At 51.1% G+C, this 8,589-nt stretch overlaps 1 protein-coding gene across 1 annotated transcript in view; it reads right to left on the bottom strand.

The window, feature by feature from the left end:
• Positions 1–265, bottom strand: part of RPS14 (ribosomal protein S14) — a 4,576-nt gene extending 4,311 nt beyond the window's left edge. The window contains exon 1 of the mRNA XM_026091314.1: positions 92–265. The gene's annotated coding sequence lies outside the window, so the exon portion shown is untranslated. The remainder of the gene's footprint in view (positions 1–91) is intronic.
• Between the last annotated feature and the right edge of the window lie 8,324 nt (positions 266–8,589).

Here is an 8,589-nt window from a genome sequence, read left to right on the forward strand (position 1 = left end):
CGGGGCCCCGACACCGAAGCGGCCGGCGGGGGCGCCGCGGCGAGCCCCGGGCGGGTGGATGGCGGCGGATGCGCCACGGACCCGCACTCACCTGCGCGTCTCCTCCGGCTGCTGGCGCTGGAAAGGAAGAGGACTGGTCCAGGGGGCAGAGGTCACCGCGCTCACCCGGAAGCGATGCCAGGGAGGGCCGTTTTCTGGGAAGAAAGCGGCGTTTCCGTTATTGAGCGAGCAGAAACCCATCTCGCTCCCCGAAGTATCGCACCGCCACGATTAAAACGGTGAATAACGCTCACAAAGAAAACTCGGGGCGGCCCTCCCCAAAATGGCGGCGTTCGCCTCCCACAGTCYCCTYCYCAAGATGGCGGCGCCCGCCTGCCTCGGAGTCCCCTCCCCAAGATGGCGGCGCCCGCCTGCCTCGGAGTCCCCTTCCCAAGATGGCGGCGCCGAGAGGGTGTCGCTGGGCCCTGAGGAAGATGGCGAGCCTTGCGCGGCGTGGAGGAGCTGCCCTGAGGTGGCGGCTCTTTTGGAGGCAGAGGCTGCGGCCCTCAGGTGTCCTCTCCGCACGGCGTTGGGGTGCTGAGCAGAGGTGTTGCGCGTGGGGCTCCGGCACAGCCTCATGCCGTGTGGGGGGAGCCTATGGGAGCGTGTGGCTTTCTGTTAACTTGCAGTGAAGCGTGTGCCCGGAGGCTGGAGCGGCTTCATCTTAACGCCCGTTCATATGCACGCCATCCTGGCCTTGGCTGTGGCTGCAGAACGACTGCAGCTTTTAAATATATGCCTTGGTGGCATCTAATTCAGGAACTGTTTTAACCTAATTCGTCTTTGTAAGGCACTGGTAGGAAGCGCTTATGTGGGGGAGAAGAGYTGCCACTCCACCTCTCGCTCATCTGCACAGAAACCACTTCGTTTTGCATTAGCCTGAAGGGATTTTTTTTTTACGGTGTTTCTTTTTCCTGTTAGAAGGGATTTTGCCACGTGCATAAACGAGCCATTCTAAGTCCCAGTTAATTGTGCAACACACAAACTGTCCCTGCTAACAGCCCCCAATAGATGTAGAAATGCGAGTGGGAAGCCCTGTTGGGTTGAGAAATCATCGCCTGGCTGCTGCAAGAGGGCATTGCTCCAGCCCTTGCTTCCTCAACGAGGCATGCCACTGCCAGCTCCCAATGGACTTTGATTCGGAAATGGAAACCTTCAGATGGCCAAAGGGAGGGAGAGCAGGTCCGTCACAGCAGCCCCAAGGGAGCGCCAGCCTCACTGGCTGGCCCAAAGCACCCCGCTGGTGCTGTGTCCTCCGGCAAAATACCGACCCAGGGTTCAGCCGGTCCCAGCCCCTGGAGGCTCTGCAGCTTGGGAAAAGCACAGTGACRCACCAGTCTCGCTTCTGGCCCACATGTCAGAGATGGTAGATCACTGAACCGAGGGGCTGCTCCCCTCGCTGCTCTCCCTTCTGCCCCCTAGCAGCCGGATTCTTATTTTATGCTAGGTTTAATTGACAGAAGCCAACTTGAAATAGAAACCACTGTGTGGAGGTTTGTATYAGTTTAACTCAGGCTTTGTGTACACACAGAAGTTTTGCTGTTTGAATTATGCTAACATAGCTAATGTGGCAAGTGCCCCCAGTATAAAATGCTTATGCAGGCATAAGTTATTCCAGTTGAGTGAAGCAAGATAAATGAGACTGGGAGAAAGCACTTAATACTGGTATAACTACGTCTACCCTAGGGCTTTCCTCAGCATCATTWTGTCTGTGTTCCTGACAGAGTTACGCCAGGAGAGCTTTAGAAATGCAGGCCTGAATTGGTTTAAAAAAAACAATTAGAAGGAAATTGGTGTAATATCTGCATGCAGGCRGGCCCCTGGGTCCCTTCTGGCCAAGCAACTACAGTCAGCCCTCACCCAAGGCAAAGTTGGCATCAGTCCCAGGAGGGCCCTGTGCAGAGGCTAAAGCACAAGCTGTTCCCTGCTCGCTCTGCTRTTGGATGGCTGAGCACAATAAGGTCTCCCCCATGTTATGGGGATCTGAACAGTTGCCTAGGTTGCTTATCTGTAAAATACATTCAGACAGAAGCCTTTGCTCCCATCCACTAGAAACATTCTAAGTCCTTCTGCAGGAAAGCATCCTTTCTCCCTCTTCACCACAATCCCATCCACCCACAGCGCAAGTGGGCACCAAGCCTCCTGAGGGGGGTAATCTTGTCCTTACTGAGGCCAAGAAATTCTCACACTGTGCAAGAACAGGCTTCAAGTGAGGAGTGCAAGACTCTGCTTTGCTCTTAACCCATAGTGCCATCAGGTAAATCCCTGCTATTGACAGCACCAGGTCTAAGCTTAATGTCTTCATCCAGGAGAAAGGCTATCACTCAATTCAAGGCTGTCGATTAAGACCTTAAAGCCCAAGCTTAATGTGCAGTGACCTTGCCTGACCCATTAAAGAAAACCAAACAGAGAGATTCTCTACAGTCAAGATCTGTATTGACATCTTAGACTCCCAACGCCTTTGTTCAGCTCTCTAATCCCAGGAGAATCGTAGTCAAGGCTTACCTGCTAATGTAGCCCAGCTGTACACGTTTCTTTGTGTTAAGAATTTTCTGCAGAAATCAAATAGGTTTCTAATACTGTTAATAGCTGCCTTACTCCCTTCTCTAAGAGCCAGCTGCACAACACTTCTATCATTCTCACAGAAAATTTATCTGTATTAGAGTATGAGGAGGTCCTCAGGAATTTTACCCACAAGGGAGTGTACATAGRGATTTTAATATGTGTAAGTCTTTGAAGCATTTTGTCTTAAGGAGCTAATAGGAGAGATTTTAATACACATAATTCTCTGTTGGGAAGTCAGAAGGCTGATGTAAGTGACATAGACTTTGTAGCTGTGAATGATGGTGCAGGGACTCCCTCCTAGAACAATTATCGGGGGAGATTTGTTCCACCTCTACAGCAAATAGAATGTAAATTTGTAAAGTTTTACATTAAGGCAATCCAGCAAGTGAATATTTTCTGGTTCCAACTGATTTAAGTAGGGCTCAGGAGAGTAAAGATAGCAAACATCAGAGGACCTTTGAAAAAAGGCAGATTGAACCTGACTTAACAGCACTTGCARTATTCTTCCTAGGCCTGATCCTGCCCTGTTTCTAAATGCCTCCTCCATGGTGTTGGCTGCCTCCATTGCTAAGCCCTCAGTGGAAGCAAAGACTGCTCAGAGCAGGTTCCAGGTCGCAGGTAGCAAACCTGGAGCCCACCCCGATGCCTGATGTTGGCACGCAGCCTTATTGTCAGTGCGTATGCAGGGAAGGCTGATGAGCATTCAGATCTGCAGCCAGGAGCTGGTTGAAACACAGGGCCAGAGAAGAAGCAGATGGCTGGAGATGTGGTATTAGGGAGGCTGCTTGTAGTTTTTACATTGGAGGGATTGCACAGTCCAAAGGCCTGAAAACACTTCTACGGGGAGGGCCCAACGCCTCTGCTTGAATGAGAGCATTCACTGCTGGTCCACAAGAAACTTTTGAATCCCCTCCAGTGCCTGGTGCTTTTTTGCCCTAAGGGAACACTGGCATGAAAAGAGATTGGTGCAATGAGTTTATCTGCCGCCAAATCCCTCATATAGCACAGCCTTCTGCTTCTGATGCTTCTGCTGAACTGGGTGCCCAACAGGGCTGGAGGAAAAAAACAGCAAGTCTAGAGAGTGCTGGGAAGTGATGGGATGAAGGTGGCTCTCCTTGCATCACAGGACAGGAGAGGCAGGCTTCAGCTTAATCCATGYGCTCAGACACTGTGTTGTGGGAGACAGGGCTCTTGGATGGAAAACTTCCTGGCTGCAGGACAGTGTGGGACTATGAAAGGGAAGACAGAAAGGGATGTGGGCAAAATCATTACAGCAAAACCTAGGGGAGATCTGGCACTGTAATCCCATCAGTCAGAAAAGCTGAGCAGCTCTGGGGCATTGCATTTCCTAGGGAAGCTTCCATGTGCCCTGTGAGGCTGCCTTCTTTGGGGGCATCTTTTCCCTTTTCAGGCCAAGCATCCAAGGTCCCTCCAAGATGCAGCGCTCTCAGTTGTGACCAGGAGAAGAGGTTTGTTCCATGAGGTCTCCCTGCTCTCTGGCCCCTTCTGTGCTGGGCTTCATCCCTAGGAAAGCTTTCTGTGCTCCCAGACACCAAGATAACACCCACCTTGACCCCATGGGCTACCCTTGCTGCTTCTCTCTTCATTAGCAGTTTGCTGCTGCATCAGGGATCTTCCTGTTTAAATATTGAAAGAGAGGCTCTTAAAATATGCATTGATGGGACTGCTGTAATTCCAGCTGTGGGCTCCAATGACATTGGCCATGGCCTGATTTGAATGAAGGGGAGAAAGAAGGGGCTCATGGCCTGGGCAAGGCTGTTTCTCTCTTTCACCTGCCTGTCCTTTTCCTGCCTTCTGCTCTAGCCTTTGTCTTGAGGGCAGGGACTCTCCTGCATCCTATTTTGCTCAGACTTGGGGGGTGCTGATTTGAGGGGATGAGTTTCCTTCCATTTGCCTTCCCCCCCACCCCAAATCTCACCTCCTTGAGAATTTTTCTCTCCCCCTTTGGCCTTTTCTCCCCTTCCTCAGCATCCAGGGCCCTGTGGGGATGATGGTAGTTTCTGCTAGCAGCAGGCGAGTGTTGCGGAGGTCAGTCAGCATCAGGCTGCAGGGAGCCCTATGTGCTGTGGTGTTCGTGGCTGTGGGTGGCCTGTCTGAGAAAGAGCCGTGAGGAAGGTGAAGGGTGCACAGGAAGCAGGGCTGTGAGCCAGGCTGGATGGATTTCTCCCAGGGCAGGGTGGGAGGGCTGAAAAGAGGAACCATGTGTGTGTGTGTGTGGAAGGCAGAGCAGAGCAGACTGCAAAGATCCTCCATGAGGCTCGCACCAGCCTACACATATTTTTGTGGAACAGATGCAACCCAGAGGCAAGGAAATGGGCAAGCCTCCTCTTTGGGGTAGCAGGCTGATATAACCAGGGTTCCAGATGAGCTTCTAGGAAAAAAACAAAAAAAATTTCAAAATCCAATGCTGCCCACAGCAGCTAGGAGGCAGCTTGCACCAAGTCCTTCAAGGCACTGTGTGGGATGGGTGTTTTTTCTACTCTCAGGGGCAAATCCTTCTCTTTYTCTTTGCTCCAGGCCTTGCACCAGTCCTGGTGAGTCGGCAAGGGAACTGCCTGCTCTGCAAAACACTCCTGGAGCCCAAACACCAGCCATGAGCAGGCTTTTCTAGCTGCCAAGGACAGCGCTGAGGACCTTCCCGTTGTTGCTGGACAGCCAAGTCCCATGCTGGGATGAATGACGAGAAAGGCACCCGGTAGTGGCTGGAAGGAATGCGTCCTCTGGCCTGGCTGGGAAGGATGAGGTGAGGTCAGTGCCAGAGACGATGTGTGTTTGCATCAAGAAATCCCCCAGATTTAGCTCTTAATGGGTAATTAAAATTCCAACTGCTCCTTGGTAATAGCCTCTCCAGCCCATGGGAAACCCACAGACAGTGACGCTGCAGGCGGAATTCAGAACTCAGCCAGTGACTAAACAGAAACGGAGCCCGAGAGCCAACACAAATGGAAATGCTGCTCTCGACCTTTTATCCTGTCCAGGCTTGGATGTAAGCCGGTCCTGGCTGGGATTGAGTCAGTGGGAAGCCACTGACCTGACCTGTGAAACCCCCAGCTCAGGGCTCTCTGCAAGCAGGAATTTTTGGCACTTGAGAATCATTATTGTTTCCGTGGCTGTGTTTGGTTCCCACGAGCCACTCACTAAACGCCGCCACCAGACCGACAGCCTCACTGGTGGTCTCAAAACAGAAACCGAACCTGAAAGAGGCCAAAACTATTCCTGGAAGTTGAACTCTTGTTCTCTGCCTGGAACGGAGCAGAGGTCTGAACTCGGGACTCTCGCAGTGCTGATAGGCAACAGCTTCAGGCTCCAGGCCCCTCAAAATGGCAGCTTTTCTCCCTCTCTAATAACACCGATAAAGAGAAATTCAGGACTCTGAATGCAACCATTCATAGGTAAAAATAAAAAAGTTTTTCCATTTGCTTTTAAGGCTACTGGAATTCTTAATTTTAGAAATGCAGTTTGTGCACACAGACATGTAAAATGATGCGTCAGAAACAGGCCTAAGAAGATTTAAAAAGAAATCTCTAACATTGAAGTTAAAGCGCTTAAGGAATTGGCAAAGACTTCAAGAGCCAGTTTCTGGTCCTAATGAAATCAGTGGAAATGCTGCCATTGACTTCAATGGGATCATAATTTGGCTCTAACGCAGTAGGAAACTGAAGGTGTTGATTAATAAATTGGAGACAATGCAGAAGAAAACTGCTAAACTTCTTTCCAACAGATGTGCTGAAGAACAGCCTGTAAGTCAAATTATGCAGGAAAAGAACTGGTTTCCTTTGTATTTACAAACAGAAACAGGAAAAAAAGCTACCTGATATTCATGTAAAATGTTAAAACTGGTATTAATAAATATAAATGTCTTTCTGAAAAAATTTTGTTTCCAGTGGGTAGGTCATTCTTTAAAAAAAATGTATTTGCAAATGCCAAACCAAGTGTTCAACAAATTCCTTTTTCTCAAAAGTAACTAATCAGTGGAAAACTTTACCACTGGAGACTGTGAATTCACTGGAGATTGTCCTCAGAGTTTTGCGTGTGTATTTGTATTACTCATTGTTGGCTTTTTGCATGACAATTTGTACATGACTCTCCTCTACTAAAATTCTGACAAAGGTTAGCAATGCCTCAGTAAGCTATTCATACTGCAGATACATTTTCAGGCTGAGTCTACAAATCATTTAAAGCTGAAAAAAATTCCCTCAATACACTTTACAGCAGTTCACAGTTGAAAAACTTCCTGTTTGCCCCTTTTTGTTTTCTAAGCTTTCAAGTTATTTGAGTTTAGGCAAGATATTCAAAGATCTTTGGAGAAAAGATGTCTGAGGGAAGTGAAATGTTTAAGGATAAGAAGTATTTGACTTCCATGAATGCTTTGGAGTGCATTAGTAAATGTGTAGTCATAATTGCCTGCAGTTCTTTGCTTCTCCTTCACTATTATTTTCCTTTTTTTTTTTTTTTTTTTTTTTTTTTTTTTTTTTTTTTTTTTTTTTTTTTTTTTTTTTTTTTTGTTTATCTGCTTGTTTCATTTGATTAAAATTGCTTCCTTGCCTCCTATTAAGTGGGAAGCTCTCCCAGGGTACCGTGCCAAAGCCAAATTCCAAACAGATCTTCTGCCACATCTCATCCCTGTGGGCTGAACACGAAACCTCATGGGGCCTTCACGCCTCGCTGGATAATGCGACACAGACCCGGGCTGGGACCGCCCTGAAGATGCGACACCAGCAGTTTCTGTTGGGCCTTGGAACGGATGTCGGGAGATCTCAGAGAAGGTGTTTTATTCTCAGTGTTGCTTTGAAATGCCTTGGCAAGGCATCCCCTGTCACATGGGAGCATGTCAAACCCCAGGATAGGAGCTCAGAGCCTTGGGGATGGGTCGGACGGGTGAGGATCTCCCAGCGGTTCCCTCCGCTGTTTTGACTTGTTCCTCTGTCTCAGAGGAATCAGCTCATCTCGTTTCAGGTGTTTCCGCTCAGCCCCCGGAGGCCGCGCTACCCTGGGCCCCTCTGCAATGCTCCAGCCGGAGCCAGCAGCCAGGGACGGCCACAACTGCACGTTGCAGGCTGGTGAGACAGAGCCAGGCAGCTCGTGCGGATGATTAATGCAGGCACCCTTCCCCTCRGCGTGTGTCCCTACACGCCTGCGGTGCCCAGAGCAGCCCTGGTGAAGGAGCCAGGATGGAGCCGGTGAGCTGTCACTCATGCTTCTCCCCTCTGCGAGGAGTGAGGGGAGTTTTGGTTGTGCGCGTGCAGGTCTGGGACCCAGCCCGCTATCGACTCCAATGAGCACCTTGAGCTCGTCTCAGAGCCGGGCGGGGGGGGGAAGCTGATGAACCAGCGCTTCGAAACCAAGCCTCGGTGCTGCGGCTGGGGAGGAGGATGGGGACGACCTCAGCCATAATTGGCTTCAAAAATATGACATGGAGCATGCACACAAACACACCAACAGAAAGATAAAAGCAGTCTTTGCAGGAGGCATCAGCCCGACGCTCCCGTTAGAGCGAGGCGCGCTGCCGAGGCCTGACCCTTCAGGACGCCCCATCGCGGTCGCCCCGGGGAGCAGCTGCGAGAGACGGGCCCCGAAGGAACATCGCCCAAGAGATCATCAAACGCATTCCCGGCCCAGGGAGTCGTAGGGAACGCTTTCGTCGGGAGATTATCGCCTAACTCAAGATAATCCCCCCAGCCGCGACACGACACAGAACGGAACGCGTTCCTCCTCTGCGGGGTAGGGAGACGTGGGAGAGAAAAGACCGCGGCGCGGCGGAGCCCGATCCTGCCACACGCCGCGAGCTGCCGCCGCTCCACGGGGACGGGGCTGAGCCCGGGGCTGCCCTGCGAGGGGGGCAGGGGCAGGGGCAGCCCCCGCTCGCCCGGCCGAGCCGCTGAGGCGTTTCGGCAGCGCAGCGATGGGTGTCGGGCAGGGCGCGGGGGGGCGGAGCCGGCGCTGCTGCCACGGGCCCCGCTGCCG

Source organism: Apteryx rowi, unplaced genomic scaffold (assembly GCF_003343035.1).
Source record: "Apteryx rowi isolate R43461 unplaced genomic scaffold, aptRow1 scaffold_90, whole genome shotgun sequence".
NCBI classification, from domain to species: Eukaryota; Metazoa; Chordata; class Aves; order Apterygiformes; family Apterygidae; genus Apteryx; species Apteryx rowi.